We start from the raw sequence: 24,750 nt of genomic DNA, 5'->3' as shown, positions 1-24,750 counted from the left end.
CCTAAGGCAGGCTATATGGGGACTGTTTGCTGTAAAGAGTCAAATCAGACATGATGGTCAAAATGTGGTTGGAGGATCTAGTTAACAAAAGAGAGTATGCAGGCTAGGAAAACTAAGCCTGGCCTTTACTCTCTTTAAGTTAATGAACTGCAGCATTTTAAGATATCTTCTACTAATTCAGCTCAGATAATAGAAGAGCAAAGCCAGGAGGGGGTAGTGCTAAAGGAATCAGAGTACATACATGCAAGGCAGGTTATAGTATAGCTTCCATCACTCTGCTTTCATTGTAAAACTGTTCTCACATGGATTCCCACTCTACACATGAATGGGTGAACGTGCATATCCCGTGTGGTAACCAGAGTGGTGTACCGTTTACTCTGTTGGATTAGGACTCAGAAGACCAAGTTTCAAAGCTCCACTCTGCTGTGAAACTCATTCTCAATCTCACACAGTTGTGGGAGGACAACTAAGGAAGGAGAGGACTATGTACACTGCCCTGATCTTTTAGAGAAATGCAGAAATGAGGGAATGAGAAATACCAGCTGCAGTTGATGCAACAACAACAGGCATTCCCTATGAAAGAAGACTTGGCTACCATGATCCATGCTCTGATCACATCTAACGTGATGTAACATGCTCTATGTAATGTTGCCTCTAAGACTGCTTAGGAGCTTTGAGTAATATAAAACACTGTAGCTAGGCTTTTTGGGGGGTTCACAGCAGGCTTCCTCAAACCCTGGAGTTTCCAGAATGGACGGAAATATATTCATGATTCCTCTATATATTTTATTTATTTATTGTGGAGGTCCATGTGTAACACTGAACAGAAATAATGCAATGCCTTAATTTTAAAACAAACATTCACGTAGTTGCAGAGACGTCACGAATACATGATCCTTTTCCTAAAAGACAATCCCTGCTTCTCTTCTCTCACATTAATTTCTGCCAGAGGACTGGATCCTTGCCCTAATCAAGAAACATATAGGGATGCCCACTGACAACTGTCCTGCTGCCTGCCAAGTGTTTTCAGAATCTCGATAGGGTCAGGAAGAATTTTTACACAGTAAGGCTTTTGATACGCCAGTAGAAGTGCAGATGGCTGTGCAGATTTTTCCAAACGTTGCTTCGATGGCTGCTTCCCCCATGGCTCACGGATCTACACAGTGCAACTAAAGGTAAGCTGCTTCTGGGGCCATTCTGTTGCTGGCTTTACCCCTTGCAGCAACCATCTTGGGATTGTGTCTGCCAGCTATGTCAGAATTCCAAAGGGGCCCACAGGTTCAAAACGGTTGGGGACCACATAAATAAGTCTTTTAAAAAGATATTCAATTAAGCGTTTCAGCCCCTCATACACAAGAAACTGATTGTCCTGATAGAATCCTGGCAAGGAAACATTGGGGGGGGGGGGGTTACAAATTACAAGTAAAGCTAATTTTTTTTTGAAGGACTGGGCTGTTAATAGTCTGTGTACAAACAGGGCAATGTCATGACAAAACATGGGGAGAGAGACCAGTCAGGTAGCTGAAGCGTGGGGAATCCTTAATGTGGAAGCAGAACCATACAGAAAGACCAGCATTGGCTGGCTGCTCATTTCTGGGCACTCTTCAAAGTGCTGCTTCTTATCTTTAAAGCTCCAAATGGGTTGCAACCAGTGGCTTGTATCCAATGAACCACACACAGGTGGTGCATGCATTTTCTCTGCATTCCTCTCCCTTCCCCTGCAGTCCCAATCAACTCCCAGAGAGGAAAGGAGAGAAGCTGCCCCTCCTCTTTCTTCTATCAGCACAGCTGGCAAGAGAGATGTTTCAGACAACCATGTAGAGTGAGATATGGAAGCAGAGGTGATGGTTCAACTCCCATCTTCCACATGCATCTTTTAGGTCTTTTTATTGCTTTTACAACCCTAGCATATTAGTGTTACAAGAATCATGAAACTGTTCAATGTTTTCTGCTCTGGATTTTATACTGTTTCATGCTCAGGGTTCTTATATTGTTAATTTGAATGATTTTAGGTTTTTATGGTTTTATCTTGGTTTAATTTGTGAGCTGCCGTGAACCAGTTTCTGAAATGGCAACATATACTTTTTCTAAATAAATAAACTTCTGTAAATAAATGAAACAAGCCTTTATCCTACTTAATGTTAAAGGGAAAGATTGTGGACAAACAACTACATAACCAAGAGCTGCTAGCTAGGATTTTATTATTATTGTTATTGATATTGTTATTATTGTTATTATTTGTGGAAAAACAAGTCAGGTCACTTTTCTTCTGGCCAGTTGACAATTCAACATGGTTGCTAAATGAAAACTTTTGAAACATAAAAAAATCTAGTAGAAGAGAACACTCTACTAGGTGCTACCACATTTATACCTGTATTAGACCCCCCAGGACATCCTTTCTTGGGCTTGTCCAAGAACTGGATTAATTTAACTCTTCAGTTTTGCTCCCCCACCCCAGTGGACCTTGTACCACTGAGCCATTTGGTTTCAATGGCTGGCCCCAAATTGCCAAACTGGCCAGAAGTCTGGTGAATATTCAGAGAATGTGCCTTCATTGGTTCTCAAGCTCCAAACCGTCCCAAGTCCAGCCCAAATTTTGGCTCGTGAATCAGTTCATGCCCATCTTAACACTACAGATAGAATCAAGAAATTTGTTAAAATAAAAACTCCTATTTTTAAAACTAATACAAGATGTTGGCAAATATGTACTTTGAAATAATTCTAGTGTAGTACATCTGAAGTCACACTGTAGTTCTCGGTGACCTACTAACCCAATTCTGGGAAGCCTGTATCTTAAATACCATAATGGTTGAAAACTATAAGTCCCAACCAAAGTGCAATAATCTTAAGTAAACTACTTTCAAGCAAATGTCCCACAGATCAAACAGTTCTCACAATGCTTTGTGCAATTAGTTAATGAAAAGGGTCTCAAGACACAGGCGCTGCTTTTCTGTTTACTTTCACAGGTTATTTTTAGTCCAGGATATGTACAGCCAAATCCTTTTGGCATAAATAAGCTGTGTATGCAATACAATCTTGATAGTTATAACTTAGAAAATTGGACAATATAAGCCAGACCATCATCTCCTAATTCAGATCCTTTTTATTATACGATTTCAACAATTAGCTTGTCCGTATCAAATACATGTGAAAAAAAACAAACACCCCTGGTCCAATCTTTTTGAAACTTGGAGGGACAACATAGAAGAGACTCCTGAAGCTACCCTGGAGGGATGGAGCCTCTAACTCAACCCCTCACCCCTCCAGGTCACAAAGACATCAGAAGCCTTAAATTCCCCATTAAAGTCAATGGGGTGCCATTGATTTTATTGGCTGAAGCACCGGATCCAAATCAGCTGATTCAGTTGGCCCTTTAAGAATCAAAAATCAGATTCTTCTGAACCTGAAATGGCCCAAATCTTTTGGGATGTGCACATGCCTAGTTGGGAAGTATACCTGTATACATGCCCATACATGTCCTACTTCACATGAAGTATACTGTCATTGAACCACAAATCTTCCCAATCCTGCTGGGATAGTCACACAATCAACATATTTAGTTATTTAAAGGTAAAGGTAAAGGTATCCCCTGTGCAAGCACCGAGTCATGTCTGACCCTTGGGGTGACGCCCTCTAGCGTTTTCATGGCAGACTCAATATGGGGTGGTTTGCCAGTGCCTTCCCCAGTCATTACCATTTACCCCCCAGCAAGCTGGATACTCATTTCAACGACCTTGGAAGGATGGAAGGCTGAGTCAACCTTGAGCCGGCTGCTGGGATCGAACTCCCAGCCTCATGGGCAAAGCTTTCAGACGGCTGCCTTACCACTCTGCGCCACAAGAGGCTCTTTATTTAGTTATTTAGATTTTGTGATTAATTTATTCCATATTGCTTCTTCAATATAGTTATAACAATAGTCACATGATGCTTTGCCATAATCACAATCAATAAAATAATCTTTCAGAGCAATTTTAAATCTAGAAGATATCCAAAGCAAGAAACACATCATGATGCCACTCTACTTACTACACTGCATAGCCCCAAATGAGAATTATCTTGTTTCAAAAACAAAATGTACATCTTGTATGAATATATTACTGCTTATGGCTATAGTAATGAATCTGAATGAACCAACAAAACCGTTTTAAAATTTAAATCACATATCAAAGGTTTCAAATGTTAAGGACCTCATAAACATGGAGTGAAGAAAATGATGAGATCCCTAGATATTCCCCCATATGTTGCTCTATATATTACATTCATGCACCCATACAAAAGCTGAACACACACATTATTGCACAAAGAGCATGGGGGGGGGGAGGAAATCTATCCTTATGGGGTAAAACCAAATGTGATTCCAGGTCCTGCTTGAAAGAACAGCATATTGCATTCCCTCTCTGTTTGTTTTTCCATTATATATTTTAAAAACATAGTATGTAGAATCCCAATTCAGATCAAATCATGGTAATATACGGAAGGGCCAGATTAACTCTTTCCAGACATACCAATTTGCTGACCAGAAATTACCTCACTAAATTGATATTGGCTCCAATGAAGAAAAAAGAGGCACTCGTAATATGCCAATACTTTCCCCTACTGGGACTAAAACCACCTCAAGGGTGCTGTTTTCAATCAAGGAAACAGTAGGAGGTGGAAAGTTCGTGCTCCCTCCCCCCAGTCTTCTTAGCATCACATATGGTCCCCCAGATGCTTTTCAAAAACACTTGGAAGATCCAGTCACGAAAGCCCATCTCTAAATGGCTAAAAAGCATATCTTAGTAGATCTTAGGGCATGTTATCGCACATTTTAACTCAAATTGGGGGTGGAGAAGTCTAGAAAAATGCTCAAATACAAAATTAACAAACTTGGCTTTTCCCAAGTAAGATAAGAGCTGCATTACACAATATGTATGTATATTTGATGAACCCTCAAGGTATATTAAACATAAAGGTTAGAATGTAGGCATTAATGTGATACACATTATATGTCAATTTGTCATGCATTGTCCTGGAACTGTGACCAGCTGTAGATCTCTGTTGCACTTGTAGCACTCTGTGTGGTGGATTTCATAGTACTGTGTGTGGTAGATTTTATGACTTTAGGAAAAGATCTAAAGTTGGCATCTGTGAAATGTTGATTCTGTACCCTTCTAAATCTTTGAAAATCTCAAAGAACAAGAAGAGGACTGTCAAAATCAGGCAGAAAACAGCAACCAATTCACATTCACTATCAAGCCAATAATGACATTAAAAAAGGGGGGTCAGTAACCAGTAAATAAAAAGATGCTGTGGCGGGACTCTGAGACACGTTCCTTTCCATTTCTACACATCAGTTTTATCTGTCTGAGGTTACAATGCACCAGTTGTTCCCAAAGTGTGCCCCAGTACTACTCCCTGGAGGATGGTGGGATTACCTAGGGGAGTGCTATGAGGGCACTGGAGGTAAGCTCCTTCAACCACATTGTTCACTAATTTCTGATTGACTGGGCTATGACGCCACACTGGTAAATGGCACTCCAAGTTTCTGCTTCTGCACAATGCTGAAATCTGGCACAAACTATTGGAATCTTTAGTAAATATGCCACCAGAGCTCTATTCAGAACAGTATATTGCATTCTGAGAAACTGTCATCACTAAGTGTGTCTTCGTCTCTTTGTGATTTTTCAAGTATTTGCTTGGAAGTCCTAAGCGTAACAGTATTGACTAGAATTTATTTTTCTACATTCTTGTTCACTGAACTATTGATCATGAAGTATGCTTTTGTGTTATACGTTACTTTTGTTGTAGCCTGCCCAATGTTAATATGTGTAGTTTCTACCAGAACTATAATTTCAATGAAACAAATTTGCAGTTGCAAGAAAACAAAATCAATATTATTACATCTTTCAATGAAAATTGGATATTGGGTGAGAAATCCATTTTCATATACTGAGGAAATTGGGGCAATGAAAAAAGAACTAAGCTACAAATTAAGCTGAAGCAAAGGTTAAGAAATCCTACCAAGTATTTTTGTTACAGAAGAAAATTTCTGGCAACAATCCTGCATAAAGGACAATGGTTAAGGAACTCCTTGTTGCATTTCCAACATAACATTTGGTTTAACAACTCTCCAAGCAAAGAAATTAACTCCAGATTACTGAACATTACTCCAGATTACTGACAGCGTTTGCTGTCAGGGGTTCATGAGAATTGTAGTCCATGGACATCTGGAGGACCACAGGTTGACTACCCCTGTACTAGGTGACTTGAAGCCAGACTCTGAGAATCTGGTGTACCTTCATCAAGCCCATCCATCATCACTTTAATAATATACTGAACAGAGAAGTAATAATCAATAGAGAAGAGCACAAACCAGAAAAACCCAGTTCAGTCTCAGGACCTCCCCAGGATGGACAACTCCTCCTACATCCAAGCATGCAGGAGAACTGTGGCTGGCACATGGATGGATGTGTCCCTGGTCTGGCCCATCCTCTGTCCAACAACCAGATGGACACAGGACCAACCCCCTTTGCCCTGGGAGCCATCTGCACAGCAGTGACTAACTCCTCAGGCACACCCTTTATCCACAGGTAATACTTCAGCCAAGGATTCATTTTCATGGTAGGAAACTTGTTCACAGCAGGAGGCTTGTGCCCTGGGCCCTCTCTCCCTCCCTCCCTGCCTGGACAGACAACAGGATTGCAGGGCAGACCTGAAGTCAGGGAGCTACCACCACAGATGCAGATGACTCTCTCTGAATCCTGTTGTGTTCAACTTCACTGCCTTTATATTTCCATATAAAATGAGAGTTAGGTTAAGGACATTTTTTTAGTCAAAACCCTGTGCAATTAATATAGAGACTATACAATATACAGTTTCATTATAATAGAACAACTACCCAACCAAGCTTTATATCTCTAACATGTATGTGACCAGTAAGATGCTGCATTATTAAACAATTGGTTGTCTTGTCTTTTTTAAAATTTACGTCAATGTTTCTTCTACAGGGAAAGTGCACCAGCTCTAAAGTACAAGACAGTTCCACTGAAATCCTAAACTGTTGTGCCATTTACAAAAGTTGCCTGTCAGAAAGCTTAGGCTACATGCAACACGACATCATGCAAAGTTACAGTTGCGCCTTTAGCTCTCCAGCCAATAGAATCACACCTACAAAAAGTGATGCTTGGAAAGCATGATGATTATCGTGCGATCAAAGAGCATTTGCTTGCTTGGTTTTGACTTGCATTTCCTAGCTGTTGTGAATTTGCATTTTGAAAATCAATCTGTGCAACAGAAACAAGACGTTGAAGTCTTTGTCAGTTACTCTTAAAATACTCAAGAGTCACTATGTGCGGACAGAAATAACTGTTAAGCCAAAAATAAAAACCTAGAAAAGCAGCAGAACAATTCATTGTCCTATCAATCACAACAGCTTTTTTTTTTGGGGGGGGGCGAGAGTGGGCAATTCTTCTTTTCCAGTTTATTCCCCACCATAGCACTTGAAAGGTGCCAGTTTTAAAAGGTGCACAGAGTTGAAAACAAAACAGAGGGATGGAGAGAAAAGGAAATTCCTATTATTAGCGGTGAACAGTTTTCTTTACAAATTGCTTCTAGAGAGCTTCCAAGAAGCCTTCTGGGTCAGTAGGACAGGTCAGTGTCAGTGTTCAAGCACAGAAGTAAATTTACTTGAATAGCTGTATTTATCTGAACCAACAGAAGCATAGATAATGAAGAGCAGAAAGGCAGGTCTGCTGCAACCACACCAAAAGCTTAAATAAACCAGCCAGATCACAAGGAGGAAGCCTCTGGGATTAACCCCGCAAGATTAAAAAATCGACATCACTGGTAACTGTACACAAACGCACAGAGAGAGATCAGGCTGTAGACAGCCTTTATTTCCACTTCTGTCTCTCTGGTCATCGTAAAAAGATCATATTTCCCTGCCATCAATCAGAATTAAGCTGCTTATGGATGCGTAGCAATTCGCTGCACGCAGTTGCCAGTAGCAACAGGGCATACAATTGTACAGCCTTCCCCTCTCCAGCAACAGCAGCAAGAGGAGGAGGAGTGACCAAAGAGGGGCAGCAGCAGATGGGACAGCAGAGGAGAGACAGCAGAAGGAAGAGGAAAATGAGAGGAGGCAAAGGAAAAGGGCAACCAGAGCAGCAGGAAGCAATGGAAACAGTAACAGGCGCAGAAGGGGTGGGCCGGGCGGGGCAGGAATCCCACCACCAGGGAGGGCAGGAGCTTAAAAGGAGGGGGGGGGGAGAAAAGAAAAGGCAAAAGAAAAGGCTAACAGGAGCTTCACAAAGCTAGAGAGCCAAGCAGCAGGAAGTTCAAGCAACAGGATCAACAGAAGCCAGGTTGACAGATGAAAAGCTTCTCTTGGCCGACTTGGGCTGGCATCCCAAAAAGCACTTGCCTGGGAATAAGCCCCATTCAACTGCCCTGAATAGGCTGCCGAGCAGACCCGACGCGGGGTTTAGAAGGCCCCAGAGGCCACTCCCGAGTGCCCAAAGTGCAAGGCAGCAGCTGCCGGCCGGCCGGCCCTTCCCCTTCCCCGCGCGCCAGCCTCGCGAGTGTTAAACGACAGGCAAGTCCGGCCGGGCTGCGGAGAACTTGGCAGCAGCCGCCGCTCAGACCCGAGTGCCGCAGCAGGAGCGGAAGCCCGTCGGGGCTGCGGGGCCACCGGGGTGCGCACACGTGGCCCCGCCGGGGAGGGCATGCCCCAATCCGCGCGGTCACAGGTGCACAGGCGCCACGGAGCTGGCCCGCCACTGGCCGCCGGCCTGCAGCACGGCCCCCAACGCAAGCGGAAGCCCGTGTGCCGGTGACCCCGTGTGAATGCACGCGTCAGCCGCTCTCTCTCGCCCGCACTCGCCCACACAAGCGCGCGCGCGCCACGTCCCGCCTGCCCGCCTTGCCTTGCGTTTGCCCTGAACCCGCGCGCGGCGAGCCGGAGGGCGGGGTCCAGCCCGGGAGAGGCCGGCGGGCAGGTGAGGGCGCTGGGCTCGTCCCCCCTCCCCCTCTCCCAGCAGCCGCCGGGGCGCCTTACCTGCTCTGCGGAGCGGCATGGTGCGGCAGGAGCGCGGCCGGGGCGGGGCCTCCACCGTGCGGGGCAGGCGGCGGGAGCGGGCGGCCCCCGAGTTCCTAAACTTCCCATAGCCGGTGCGCCGCCCCGGGCATCAGCGGCCGCCGCTCCAGCCGCAGCCGCCTCCCCGTGCTCCCGCCGTCGCCTCTGCCGCTTTGTTGTGGTGCCGCCGCCGCCGCCGCCGGGCTAGCTCTTGCTGGCGCTCCCTGTCGGGCTCCTGCAGGGCCGCCGCTTCGCATGTGCTTGGGGAGGGCCGGGCAGGGGGAACTAAGGTGAGGAGGGCTGGGGCGGCCGCGCGGCCGGCCGGGGCTTCCTCCGCCGCCGCCGCCGCCGCTGCTCTGGGTCCGCGGCCGGGCCCTCTGAATCCCGCCGGCCTCTGAGAAACTGCTTAGGATCGGGGCTGTCAAATCCAGCCCATCTGCTGCAATCATAATCAGTCTCGACTGAATGGCTCTGACAAATCTGTGCCTGCAGCAGGGGTTAGGGGAGCCAGTGTGAGGGGAGGGGAGGGGAGGGCGGGAGATGCGGGGAGGGAGGAAAAGGCGGCGGCCCGGGGGGGGGGAGCCGCGAAAGAGGGCTATTGTGTGCGGGGAACGCGGGGGCCTCGAAAGCGAGATCCTGGAGAGCCCAGCCACATCGGCGAACGAGTTCTGGGGGGTGGAATTGCTCTCCCCCCTCCCTTTCATCGGGCCACTTCGTCCTGCCTCCACGTCCCTTTCGGCCTGCTAATGAATTAAGCCAACAATTACGGTGCCATAATCTGATTATCAATTTCTCCAGAGCAAACAAGCTGTTATGAAAGACGCCGCCGCCCTTCCCCCACTTCTCTCTCCCCACAAATCAAGGGGGGGGAGACGAAACCCCACCCCACAAAGCATTCTGAAAGCTGGCCTGGAATAAGTTAATGTTGCCAACTTAGTTCGGAAATCGCTTGACAAGCATTTCTAGTAAGTGTACAGTTTAGAGAAAAAAACTTTTGGGGTTGGAGTATGAATTATTTTTCATTAGGAGGATGAAATAGGTAATCCTTTTTATTTCTGTAGATTCAATAAAGTTTGGGAGTGATAAGGCAGTTGAAACAAATTTGGCCTTTTAAGGGAAAATCAGTTCAGCTGTGTTCCAGCTATATTGTGTGGAAATACACTGAATTAAATGTCTCTTTCATCCAATCAATGTGCCAGTATAAATGTCATTATATGAAGTTAATGTGAAATGCAAACTTTTTCTTAAGTTTATTTTAAAATACTCTACCCTTTCAGCATGTACAGTCTGTGTGTCAATAACATATTAGAATAGCCAATCTCCACCTTCAAATACCCACAACTGCCTGCCACGATAAGCAGCTGATGCCGGGTTCCCCATCCTGTTGTTTGTGTAACAACAGTCACAAGAGTGTTGTTCTCAATTCCCCCATGTGCATGTCTGGTTTGGATCATGACTGGCATGGATAGAAAAGGGACTGCAACCTTATACCACTTTACGGAACTAAATTGGCCCTAAAAAGGTAAAGGTAAAGGTATCCCCTGTGCAAGCACCGAGTCATGTCTGACCCTTGGGGTGACGCCCTCCAGCGTTTTCATGGCAGACTCAATACGGGGTGGTTTGCCAGTGCCTTCCAGGAGATGCTATTTGTTCTACGGGGAAAACTGTAGGCGACCAGGCCTAATAATGCATCCTCAGGACCCTCAGCTATGGGCTACGGCCAGCCCTTACCAGCAACTGTTTGTATTTTGGGGCACAAAAAGACAGACAGACCAGCATCAGTCTTGTGAGTCTGGAAAGTACAGGAAGATCTAAATAAAAAATATTTACAGCCTGAAACTATAAATGATGAACCAGTAAATGGCTGGAGAAACATGGGAAGACTTGACTTTTTTCAACCTTGGCCTGGCAAATAAAAATACAAAATCTTACTAAGATCAAGACTGCTGTACACAGAGAGGGTTGCCAGCTTCCATGTGAGGCTCTCTACCATATCTCCATCATGGGGAGTCTACTATGTGGAGAGGAAGGGAAGACGATTGGAAAATGCTTTGAGACACCTGAGGCCTGCTGGGTCACTGCGGCCCAGTCCCAATTCTCTCAGACCTCTCACAGCCCCACATCCCTCATAGGTCGTCTATTGAGGGGAGACTAAGGGAAAAGGTGTTTGTAAACCACTTTGAGACTCCTTTGGGTAGTAAACAACAAGGTACAAAAAAAACAGTTATTCTAAGGAGCAACCATGAGAGCACGTAGCATTTTATCAACAGTGAAAAAATGGAGGTAGGAGCAGGGTGGACATCTGTGCACTGTGACTACTCCATGTGTATTAGGGCAGGGGGACATTTAAGTGTCTGTGGCCTAATTCACACAAGAAGGAAAATGACGCAGAACTAGGAGGAATTGGTTGCCATGTAATCTCCCCCTAAGAAGAGTGTCCAGCCTGATTTTCCCTTCACATATCTGAAGACATGGCTCTGGAAAGCTCATCTGTAACCACTATGCCATAATTCTCAAAGGTCCCATATTCAATGAACACTGCAAATCACAGGTTATTAACACCCATAGCAGGAGATGCCATGCCTGCCAGCAGCCAGCTGCGGGGGGGGGGGGGGGGGAGACAGGGGCTGCAGCTTTCTCATTCCAGCTGGCCACCCCCCATGTCAAACTTTGTCTAATTACTAAATTATTAATATTAAATTACTGTTAAATTCTGAGACCCAACAAGCTTATAAATACATAGTGTATTATATTTTCCTGCACAGCATGGGTAGAAGTCTCCTCCTAGGGTTCCTCAAGTCAGACCCCCAAAATAAGTATGTATACACAGGCATGGTCTAGTTTTCAAGTTAAGAATACCCAAACTCATTTTCTAGCAGCTCCCAGTTCTGAGTAGTTTTAAAGACCCTTACCCTTTAACAGCAGTTCAGCAAAGTATGATTTTCTCAAAAACAAAGCACTCTACTTTACAATAGCAAAGAGGGCAATATCAGGTGATGTTACAGGTGGTTTAGAGCAGTGGTCCCCAACCCCTTGATCCGGGAACCGGTCCCGGTCTGTGGATCAGTTGGTACTGGGCCGCGGCTCCTCCTCATCCTCCTCCCCAGGTGCTGCCTCACCACTCTGCCGCTGGCTCACCTTTGGTGATCTCCAGTGGCTGCCATGGCTGGGGCTCCCCCTTGGTGTGGCACTGCGCAGCTGCTGCTGGCAGCGCCCTCCAGCAGGTGGCGGGAAGTCAGAGGCACCCGTGGGAAAGCAAGTGGAGCAGGGGCTCAGACGGCAGCAGCAATGTTCCTCGGCAAAAGACTACCCCCTCCCCGGGCCTCAGTAAAATTGTCACGCGTTGACCGGTCCCCGGTGATAAAAAGATTGGGGACCACTGGTTTAGAGTACATAGATTTCCCTCCATGATGTGTTATAGTACCTGTATGTATACCTGTGTACCAATGCAAAAGAGGAGAACTGTAACTATGGGTACTATGTAGTAAAACCTCCATGCAAGGTCAATGTGCCTGTACAGGGTTGCTCACAATCATACATAGCTTTTCTGATTCCTTTTGGATAGTAGCCATAAATGATTCATTACCAGTAACTGAAAAAAGTCCAGAAAATAATTATGCTTGATTACAATGTTGGTATAATGGAATATGTGAAAAAAAGCCTTTAAAAACCAGGGAATACTTTGCATCTATTCATTATACTAAGATTGGGAGATGCATGAAAAAAAGTTAGGAATTCTCTCCAGGTATATACAAAATAAGGAATTTGGCAGCTGTAGCATTTTGGTAAGAGACTTCTTGTTCTTGCCAATTAAGAGAATCCTTCCTGCTGGAGATATATATGATGCAGGTAAGAATAATTAGCAGAAGTGGCAAAGGAATATAAGATATGGAAACTAATCTACATTATCTTGCAGAAAGTGTTTCTGAACACCCAGAAAGTAGAATAACCCAGGCACCAGTTCAACAAATTTAAGCCTGTATCTACATTTCAACATATATATCTCCCTTGTGAAATCTGCATATACACAGGGAAATCATGCTCATTGATAAATGACCTGGCACATGACTACAATTTTTCATAAACATTGATGTTTGCAATTGAATTCACAGTGCTTTAAAGTTTGACATGAAAAAATGATAGTAACTTCCTTAGAATAAAGTGTAAGGAAATCAGCAGTTCTTCCCTCAAATGTGACCCTGCTAATTACCACGCAGTTACTCTGGAAAACCTGTTGTTGGACTCAATAAGGGGGAAATTTAGTTACATACCGGCCCATGTTGTTTTATGAAAATAGATTTTGCCTTCCTCCTTCCAAATGCCAATACTTTTATCCAGTTGACAAAGGACACATCCTAAATAGAGCTCCACCCTTATAAGTCCACCTTACCTTTGCCCTCCCCTTTGAGGCTGGTCTCCTGCCAACTTTACTGGCCAACTTTTTACTAAGGGTTTTAATTAGGGGCCTAGTCTTTCTAGGTTTTTCTTATGGTCTGTTTCTGGTCAGAGTTCTGTTTTATGGATAGTTTCATGTTGTTTATGTCCCTGGGCTTGTTTTAATGGCTTATCATTTTACATTAATGACTTATTTTTTATCTCTGTAAGCCACCTCAAGCTGGATTCTGATGAGGCACCACAGAAATAAATAATTCTGTTTAAGATGACTCTGAGTTCTTTTTCTGCCAGTATTATTGCTCCTCAGGGAAGGGAAAGGTGAAGTTGCTGTAGAAAAGGACCATATACTTGCCTATTCCATGCAGTTCTGATGTCAAACAGAATCCATCAACAGGGAATGTTCTTTCATACACGTACTGGACTCAATTAGAATAATTTCATTTATTTTAATTTATAATTCCTAAACTAATGTAAAAGTATAGCCTGGTAAATATGTCATGATTGGATGTCTGCATGCATGACAGATGCTTATCCTGGATGCTTTAGCCTGGTCCTGCATGGAGCAGGGGATTGGATCACAATTGGGCAGACATTTATAGAGTTTACACTAATGTCTGATTCCGCTGATTGGAAGAACTACCTGCTTACCCCTTCCCTCCCATTACCTGGTAATCCTGAAAAAAATGTAGAAACAGGCCTGCGATTCTTAAAATGCAAGCCCTGATTATTCCTGAATATTTTCTGAGTTTTTTTGATCCTCAATAGCAATAGCCCAATATATTTTTTAAAAATACCAATAAGGTATTTTTCACATATCCATTCCATCTGGAAATATCCAAATGCACATCCCTAGGACTTTGCATGTTCAGCCTGTATGCATTGTTTAACACTAGGCACTTCAGATTCCATGTGAAATTTTCTCCTTAAAAAGGAATACATGAAATCACAACACTATAAACATACTCTCTCAGCAGAGATTCTCCCTGGTTGACAAGTGCCTAAGTATTGGTAGGGATGGAAAGCCCCAGAAAAATGTGAGGGAAGGTTTCCCCCTTTCTTCAAAGCCGTTAACCCTAATGAAAAAATCGAGTATGTCTTTTTTAATGATAAATAGCATGTTTATTATAAGGTATTAATGTATTTAATATTTCAATACTATTTATAAAAACTATGTAACCTGAAGACTTTTACATAAGACTAAGTAAAGAATCAAATTCTTGTAATCCGTGTATACTGAAGATAAGCAAATACTGGAATAATTCAAAAACTGAGAAAATACTGAGGGTACAGTTTGCAAATGCAGGTGAAAGATGTATTTTTGTCTCCAGGTATCAGTCACAAGAGAAGGAAAAACATTTCAGATTCCTTTTTTCTTGTTAGCTTCATCTTGTTGGAATAGTTGGTAGATCTATTTCTGTCCTTTCAACTAGGCTTCAAAAGGCTGTAAGAAAGTTCTACAGAACAACTGAAGAAGCTGAAATTATACTTAATTGAAAATAATTTAAATTCATTTCATTCAGGAAACTGAACCATATTTTAACTGCATTTGTTTATCTTCATAATCCTTATTTAAATCATAATTCATACTAATTTTCTGTTTTGATGAAGCTCTCCCTCTCCTGCAAGCTGGCAGCCACCACTAAACTATTTTTTTTCTCCCTTCTTTCAGTAAAACGGTGAGACCAACTATTAGCATTTGGACATTTTTCCACACTTCTTAGTTCTTCTAAGAAAAAAAAAAACAAATGCAATTTGCAAATACTGTCAAATGAAATATGCTTTTCCAAATGCTACTTGGATGACAAAATACATCTTTGCATGTCAGAAGTGTTCTGAAGACATTTTAAAAAAATCCCTCAGGGATTTAAATGAAAGTGACTTTCAACCTGTAAAAAGTACTAATGTTGCATTTTTTTCAATTTCCCCCCTCAAAAATAGACCTTTTTCTGGGAATTTTTTCCCATGGCTTCAAAATGTATGGAAAGTTTACATTTTAATATTTTTCTTTACTGTACAGTAATACAGTTTTTAGTTTGACCAAGGAGACATACAGCATTAATGAATTTAAATTAGAATAAACAAGTTGACTATCTAACCACCAACACAAACCGTGTGTTCTAATTCCACTGAAGTCAATGGGTGTGAAAGGGTATACCCCTGGTGAGCATGGCACTCTGAATTATACTCAGATATATTGGATTTTGGAATTGGTTGTATAGGATCCCATCAAAAACATCTATACTTGGGGGCCAATTGCCCCTTCCCAATGGCAGCCCTCCAACTCCTCTCTCCCTTAGGTGTTGTCCATTCCCTTAGGGCAGCATGTCAGGAGATATTTCAACAGCAGGAAGAAGAGCTGAGAAATTGTAGATGTCATCCTACTCAAAAAGATTTAATATGATATAAACACTACTGTGTGTAAATTGCTGTCAAGTTTCATCCAATTTATAGCAATCCCATAGGGTTTTCAAGGCAAGAGGTGCCCAGAGCTGGTTTGCCATTGCCTTCCTCTGGACTTCCTGTTGGTCTCCCATCCAAATACTAACCAAGGATGACCCTGTTTAGCTTTCAAGATTTTGTAAGATTGGGCTAGTTAATTCCTGGACCTGGGCCACTGAGGTCAGAGCATTAACAGTACTAAATTAGTCCAAATGAAATCCTGTGCAAAAGTAATAAGTTCCAGTGTGGTTTAAATTTGGTACCGAGAAAGGAACAAATGTAATTCAATCAAGAGATTATGCTTAAAATAACCAAATATACTGAGTTGCTCTGAAGAACAAATTCTGAAAAAAACTATTTTTAACATACATCACCATGATGCCATTTCTCTTCATCCCTCAATTGCTTCAAATCCTGGCTTCAGTAGCACTTATCTTTCATAGGAATTAATAATGAAATCCTACGCAAAGTTGCACCCTTTTGTTGGAATCAACAGTTAGAAGGCTTTAACTCTGTTTAGAATTGCACTGAAATAAATGTAATTTATGTACATATATTTTGCACTGTTTCTTCTGGCTCTATCTTTTTCTCTTCCTACTCTCTTTCTTTTACAACTTTGTCAAACTTTGAATTTTGAATTCAATCTTCGAATTCTCATCAGGAAACTGTCTATTTGCTTACTTCTTAAAATGCCATGTATCGTTGTTGACACATCAATAGTAATTCACTTCACTCTTAGGGGTTTGTTTTTAAATGTGTGCCATATATCAAATTGTTAATTTACCACAACCTAGTTACAGGTTGCTGTCTATATTTAAATATGTTATTGGCTCTATTGATGTTAGAAAACAGACTTCATTGAAGCAAACTCTAATGAAAAAGAGAGCTGAGGGCCCTAACAGAACTGTCTCAGTTCCACAGGGCCTGCAAAATGGAGCTCTTCCACCAGGTCTTTGGTTGAGACTGGGTTTCAGGGACAACTGGGGCCCATCCTCTGGCCATTGCTATATCATCCACAAACCTATACCTGTGATGGTTGACTACAGATCAGAGAGGTCTGGGGATTATGGCACCGTTTGATGGGTTTACATATGGTATTGTGGGACTTATGATTGATTTTACTGGCGTTTTAATCTTTCATGTAACCCACCAGGAGTCCACAAAGTGTTGGGATATAAGTCAAAGTAATAAATAAAATAGAAAAAGCTGTCAGAATCTTCTAGCTTCTAGGATGAACACCAGTAATAAGATGGCCATTGTATTTAAATGCACCCTGGCCCAGCTGAAGTCATTTACAAATAAGACCCACGTTAGGTGCCACTATGTTTTTCCACTAGCTTCAGTTAGGCTTAATTACAATTAACTTTAGCTGGATCATGTCAAAAATTGATGCAATAATGCTGGGAAGGGGATCGTTTGCACAACTGGATTTTTTTAAAGCAGTAAATTTCAAACAATTTATCTTTAGAGTGGTGAAAATGTGTTGATTCTACTAGTGTGCTATGTTAAAATATAGCTTTCAAACATAATGGGGTTTTTGCCAAACAAATCAGCTGGCAAGAAACCCCTTATTCAACTTGAAAATCCTTGATGAAATAATTTACATGACTGAAGATTCTGCATGGCAAGAATCAAATTGAATGTTATAGATAAAACAAAAATCCAGTTTTTAAAACAGTATTGTCTAAAGCAGAATCATCTCTAAAGAAATCCCTTTAAATAGTCTTACAGTGTAAATGCACAAATTACTTTCCTTCAGCAAGGATTTTCAAAAGTATTCCTGATTTGCCTGGAATAAATCATCTCTAAGGGTTGCAACACAAATATTTATTCTATGTTAATATCAGCATACAATTTTAATTAGAGTTGGAATCATGAAAGCAAAACAAAACATACTACAACACAATTGTATGAAAGTCCTCTCTCATTTTTATGTTTCCCTAAAATTTATCATACTACTGAAGTTTCCATGTTATACCATGCATCCCTTTTACCCATATAATGCAGTATAATGACGTGCAGTGTTCCAAGTGGTAAAGTATTATTATAGTTTGTTTGTTTTTAGTGGATAATATAAAAGGGATACTGAAGAAAAATAGGAACCATACAACAGACCATATATTAAAAATCACACATTACTAGGTGTATGGAACAGAAAATATTTCTCCCCAACATTTATTTCTTATTTATTCATAATTTAATTTCTAGATCACCTATCCTTGCTAGTGGCTCAGGACAGTTTACAACAATAATTATGCATTTAAAACAGTAAACACTGATTATTATAGTTGCTGTCACCATATATTCAAATATCTCTTTCAAAACTTTTCATTATTACGGAATATTCCTGATATCATATTCTTAACTTCCACAGGGAATTCAATTTTAGCGTATTCTACATTTTCCCATGTGTTTATTTTCAATAACTTTTTGCCTTTTTACAAGGTCAGCAAATATGGTATAAGGATCTGTTTATATCATGGCATTTCTAATATTTCCCTTTATAGTTTTTATCTGTTTTATCAATAACTTTTGTAGTAATATACCATCTGAAAAACAAGTTATTCCAATTTTCTCTTAACTTCTGACTGGCTAACTGGCTAACTTCATTTCTTTCCCCCATAACTATTCCCATTGCTGTATAAGTATTTGCTCTCTAAAATTCTGTATCCATTTAATCAAACGTATTTTTCACTTCTGTTTCAAACTGAATAATAGCTTGTACATCCATCAAGGTAAAGGAACTTTTTGTTTTGTAATCAGCTGTTTGAACTAAGTCATTTGTCTTAGGGATTCAATTTCCATGTAGGTAGTCTTCTTTAGTCTTGAAACTGATTTGAAAGGTTTTCAGTCTTGTGCAAACCACAGTGATCATGTTTAGAAGCCCTGCTTTGGATGCCTCCACTATCTGGGGCTGTATGAGTAGCAACCTGAGAAAGGGTCCACTTGGTCATAGCACCAATCCCTCCCAAGGGACATTCATCTGTTTCCCTCTACCTGCTAGCGGGTGACCACCTTTCTGAGAGGATCCCCTTACTAACTCCTCCTTCTCTAGGATTGTATGTTTTCATGAGTTTTATACGCTTGTGTCTGTGTGTTAATATTTCAATGTTTTAATTTTTGCCACTGTGGGAACCATAAATTGTGTAGAAAGGCCGCACAGAATTAAATTTAAGCCATCAACATGAAAACTTGTATCCAAAGAAAGGATTGCCCATCTTTAAGTATCCCTAAGCCAATGCTACTAGACATGGCCTTAATATCAACACCTCCCATCCACTAACTGAAGCCTCCCTCTGTCAGCAGAAGTTTCCTTCTAGCACAACCTCACAGGCAGTGTAATCCAGTGTATGTTTACTCAGAGTTAAATCTCACCAAGTTACATGGGATTACTCTGCAGTAAGAATGTTTAGGATTACAGCTTTAGTCCAAAAAATCAGTACCTCAAATCCATGTTTACTGAATACAAAGTCAAAAGGTCTCATCATACAATTTATTTTTTGTTTTGTTTTAGGTGTTTAAGCTTCACTGCAAGATTTTCTCCAAAAATGTGCTAATTTTAGACACTTGCTGCCCGTGCATCATCATTTTCATTGCCTATACACATGCAGTGTGACAAAGATGCAGATTTCCAAACATGCAACAGGCAGAATTGAGGGACTTCCTGTGACCAATATATGTTCTAGAGTGGTGGATGGTGATGGTCCTCTTCCTTTCACAGTCTACACTCAGTGTGGTGCACTGGCTAGAATGCTAGTCTAGGTAGGACTAGAAGAACTACTTTCAGATATCCAGATTGCATGAAGCTCACTGGGAGACATTATGTCAATCACTATCAGCCTAACTTACCTCATGCAGAAATTGTGAAGGTGAAATACCGAAGACAGAAATCATGTAAACCTTCCTGGAGGAATAACATGACGAATGTGTAGAAGGTAAACAGATAAAGGCAAACAGTTTTATAGTCTTGTAAGATGTATCTAACCATAATTACTGTGGGCAATGCATCCATTTTCCAGAGAAAATGTATACTCTAACACTCTAGAAAGTGGTTTAGAAAATGCACCTCTTTACTGAGATACAGGTGTAAATGAGTGTCATGTGTATATAAGAAAGTCAAAAAACAAGATTTCTTATAGTCCACTTAAGATATCTCTTTTAAAAATCCACATACAGGATTCTTAAAGTTAGCTCAGCAACTATATTTGTGGAACCTTATGCACTTGATACTGAGACTGAAAGCCACTTTTAATAATTTTATTGCACAGAATAATGCCATGGTAGACATCAACAGCATTAGTCACTTTATAATGCTTTGAATATTTACTGCAGTGAGATTAGACAGAAATAAGAATGCATGATTACAGCAAAATCCTAAGTAAGTTCTTTGTCACTTTAGGTCAGTGGTCTTAGAGGGGTATAACTTTGCTTAAGATTGCAATATGAGGGATATAGACCAGGGATTCCCAACCAGGGGTCTGGGGAGTTCTGGGGTCCATGGGAGTTCTGAAGGGGGTCCCACAAGAGCTCTGAAGTGGTGTGTAGAAGGGGGATCTGGGTTGTCTTCTCAGCTCCTACTCTTCTTTCTGGCCTACATGAGACAGAACTGCCATAGTAGTAGTAACAGTGGGGTAGGGAGCAAAAGAAGGGCAAAGGGTGTGGGTAGTGAAATCACTTCCATGGACATGGCAGGGAATGTGGCCAGCCAACATCACTTCTCAGGCTCTTCAAATTCTGAACAATTATTTCAGGGGTTCCTCCATGGTTAAAAGGTTGAAAAAGGCTGATATAGCCAGTTGAAAACTACAGAGAAACTTTAATGGGCTTGTTTTAACTTTCACACGTACATAGTGATTTTCACTGATTTTAAATTGTGCTACCTTTCTATCATGTAGTGGTTAAAGTGTTGGACTAGGATCTGCAAGAAAAAAGTTCAAATCCTCACTCTACCATGAATGCTCACTGGGTACATACACTTTCATCCTAACCTAACACACAGGATTGTTGTGAGGACACAATGTGCCTTTGGGTTCCCACTGAAGGTGTAGAGTATAAAGTAAGTAAATAAAACAAAATATAATTGTGACATAGGAAATAATCCTAAACAGGTCGACAGAGAAATAAATCCTACTGATTTATTAGGATTGAACCCCTGGTAAGTATGCTTAGAATTGAGTTGGATCCAAAGGCATCACTTCGACCCATTATGCACGGGGGTTTTAGCGCACATTCGGGGTGGAATGGCGGTGACTAAAATCACGGATAACGCACGGAGCCGGCTGCAACCGGCTGCAGCTTCGGTGCATGCCGCCAAAAAAGCCGCGTCAGTGAAACGCGGAAGAGAGCGCAGCTTCCGGGTGAGCGGGGCGCAACCAGAAGCGGCGCCCGGATCGGCGCGTGCATAATCGGTTACTCTGGGTTTTGCCGCCGTCGCGCCCCGCCCCGTGCATAACCGGTATGCGTCGCGTCTTCCCCCTCCGCGTTTTCCACGTGACCCGAAATTGCCGTTTCGGCGGCCGTGCATAATGGGCCTTCCACACATATGATACATCTATTGGCAGTGAGAAGACAATGTATACTGATACTTTCTTACTACAGACTCCCACATTGTCTCCCATGCTGCTCCTAAGAGATCCTGGCTCCCAGGAGTAGAATTTGGGGGAATTCAGTAGACTATAGCAGAAGGCAGAGGAAAGCTCCATTCTATCAGCTTCATTGTGCTGGAAGAGGGCTTGTGATCCAACCCATTATGTTTTGTTACAATGTACAATGCATTGCTTATGTGCTCACCCTAAATTTCTTTTTACCGCATTCAGCAGAAACGCTTAGGATGAGGGCAATTTTTGCACACTATCAAAGCAGTTTCAATGCACTCAGTAAGAAGAAGCATCTCAAAAGAGGGGATACTTATTGAATTTGCAGACGATACTAAACTGGGAGGGGTAGCAAACACAACTGAAGACAGCAACAGAATACAGGATGATCTTGATAGGCTCGAGAAGTGGGCTAAACTGAATAAAATGAAGTTCAGTAGAGACAAATGTAAAGTTCTGCATTTAGGTAGGAAAAACCAAATACACCAATATAATATGGGGGAGACTTGTCTCAGCAGTAGCATGTGCGAAAAGGATCTAGGAGTCTTAGTAGACCATACAATGAACATGAGTCAGCAGTGTGACTCAGTGGCTAAAAAGGCAAATGGGATTTTGGGCTGTATCAAACAAAGTATCATGTCCAGATCACGGGAGGTGATGGTACCACTTTACTCTGCTCTGGTTCGGCCTCACTTGGAGTACTGCGTTCAGTTTTGGGCACTCCAGTTGAAGAGGGATATTGACAAACTGGAACATGTCCAGAGGAGGGTAACAATCATGGTGAGGGGTTTGGAGACCAACACGTATGAAAAAAGGTTGGGGGAGCTTGGTCTGTTTAGCCTAGAGAGGACTGAGGGGGGATCTGATAACCATCTTCAAGTATTTAAAAGGGTGCCATATGGAGGATGGAGCAGAACTGTTCTCTCTTGCCCCAGAGGGACAGACCAGAACAAATGGGATGAAATTAATTCAAAAGAAATTCCATCTAAACATCCGGAAGAAGTTCCTGACAGTTAGAGCTTGTTTCTCAGTGGAACAGGCTTCCTCGGAAGGTGGTGGGTTCTCCAACTTCGGAAATTTTAAAACAGAGGCTGGATAGCCATCTGATGGAGAGGTTCTGTGAAGGCAAAGGGGTAGATGAGCGATTGGGATGTGAGTGTCCTGCATAGTACAGGGGGTTGGACTAGATGACCCATGAGGTCCCTTCCAACTCTATGATTCTATGATTCTATGAAAATGGCGAAGCAGAAATCAGATTTTGAAGAAGAGGGAAATATTTTCCTGTGTCATTTTCAAAACCTTTTAAGTCTGAAAATCTACAAATTCCTTTCTCTTTAAGCTTAATTGAAGCTAATGTTTTCAAAGTTCAGCAAAACCAGCTTGTATTACAAATATATTTGCATATTTTTGATAGTTTGATTAGTAGTTATTCCTTAAACTGGGCCACATTTTAATTTGCATGTCATCCAATATTCTCCAACCCCCAACCAACATTCTTTCCTGTAGACCCATGTTTCACTCATGTGGTGATGCAGTCATGTATCCACGTGGTGCCTACTGCCCTCCAACTGAACCATCGTTCAAGAAATACAGGCAGTAACCATCTGCCTTGCACAGATGGGATCAGGTAAAATTAAATCCTGACAGTTGTCTAAGTTAAAGTTTAAAGTTAAAATGACTTCTAAAGAAAAAAAAACTTTTTACGAATGAATGCCCTGAAAACAAAGGAGAAAATCTTTCCAAAATGACATTACTTTTTAAAAATTATACAAATGGAGTAATAACTTACCCCACTCCAATTGTACACTTTAGTTTTAACAAACATCCATATGTCTAGTAGGTTAGCAGTTTGTCTCCCTGCTGAAGCCTGCACCTTTCAACTTAGTAGGGTACATTTATGATCCTTATTCCGTAAAACAAGTATAAACAATATATACTTAGCTTAAAGCCCCTAATTTGGGGAGGGGGAATCAGAAAAATAAATCAATTTGTATTTCAGCGCTTTTGTTATTAAGTCTGCCATGCATCTGCTCAGGAAGGCCCCTAATTTATTATACCATTGTAATGAAACATTTGTAGATTCAACATCAGAGGAACTAAATTTTCCAGATTTATAAGCATAAACATAATAGATTTTTTCTTTTGATCTTTTTAATGAAAAAGAGGTTTTAACAAACATTTGAATTGTCATACAGTATACTATCATCTGATGTTGGCAAATGAATGTACGAAATTATCAAAATTAGTTCATGCTGAGACTTAAGATTCTGACATTTCCCTCCTTTGCTCCAGGAAGCCTTACATTAGTAACATGAATAGGAATTACAACATTAAGAAAAGGCACAGTGACATTCTAGTATTTAATCACCTCCTTGTCATTTCCCATATTATCAGAAACTTGAAATAAAATCAAGCTTATTTTTCTGAAAATACTTGGTCTACATTACTACTGCAATTCTATGGATACTTACTCTTAGCTCAGCCCCCATACAATTATTTCTGAGTACTTATATAGTTGCATGCTGGGAATGGATTCATATGGAATGTGTGGAACAATTTACTGGCATGTAAGTACCACATTATTTTTTGTAGAAACCTTGCTAAGTGTTCCTTCACCTTCAGAGTTGACCAGAAGCAAGGGGCTGCATCCAGAGGTTCTCTTGAAAAGTTCTACCAATTTTCAAGGGCAGGTTTTTAGTAATGTAATGGCGGAAACTGGCCAGAGGTGTGGAAATTATCTGTGTTCATCGCACTACCAAAAAAGGGTGACTGAAAAAAACTGTTCCAATTACCATACAATAGCCCTCATTTCTCATGCCAGTAAGATCCTGTTCAAAATCAAAAAATCAAAGAGTAGGAAAGGATCTCCAGGGCCATCTAGTCCAACCCCCCCCCCCCCCGTACAATGCAAGAACTCACAACTACCTTCATACCCACAGTGATCCCAATTTCATGTCCAATTGATCCCTATCCCACCCCCCAAAATCTCCAGAATCCAACCTGGCCTGGAGGGAATTCACCTACCATCCCACAGTGGTGATTAGCAATTCCCTGGGTATGCAAGAAAGGGCCACAAGAGACAAATGGGAACATCCCTTACTGCCCACCCAGCCACGATCTGCCTAAAGTTAATAAAATCAGTATATCTAGCCTCTGCATTAAAACTTCCAAATAAGGAAAACCCACCACTGCACGAGGAAGCCTGTCCCACTGAGGAGGCGCTCTTTCAGGAAATTCTTCCGGATGTTTAGCTAAAAATTCTTTTGAATT

The 24,750-nt window shown here is 41.8% G+C and overlaps 1 protein-coding gene across 15 annotated transcripts in view; it reads right to left on the bottom strand.

Moving 5' to 3' along the window:
- NCKAP5 (NCK associated protein 5) overlaps positions 1 to 24,750 on the bottom strand; it is a 768,088-nt gene that overhangs the window by 489,678 nt on the left and 253,660 nt on the right. Inside the window, exon 1 of one of the 15 annotated variants that reach the window (XM_077320252.1) lies at positions 9,035 to 9,540. The exons of the other annotated variants lie outside the window; for them this stretch is intronic. The gene's annotated coding sequence lies outside the window, so the exon portion shown is untranslated. Of the gene's footprint in view, positions 1 to 9,034; positions 9,541 to 24,750 lie in introns of those variants that run through there. 15 annotated transcript variants of the gene reach the window in all.

The sequence above is a fragment of the Paroedura picta genome, chromosome 2 (assembly GCF_049243985.1).
Source record: "Paroedura picta isolate Pp20150507F chromosome 2, Ppicta_v3.0, whole genome shotgun sequence".
Taxonomy (NCBI): Eukaryota; Metazoa; Chordata; class Lepidosauria; order Squamata; family Gekkonidae; genus Paroedura; species Paroedura picta.
Note: the sequence above shows the minus strand (reverse complement) of the source record. Positions and strands in the feature narration are given on the sequence as shown.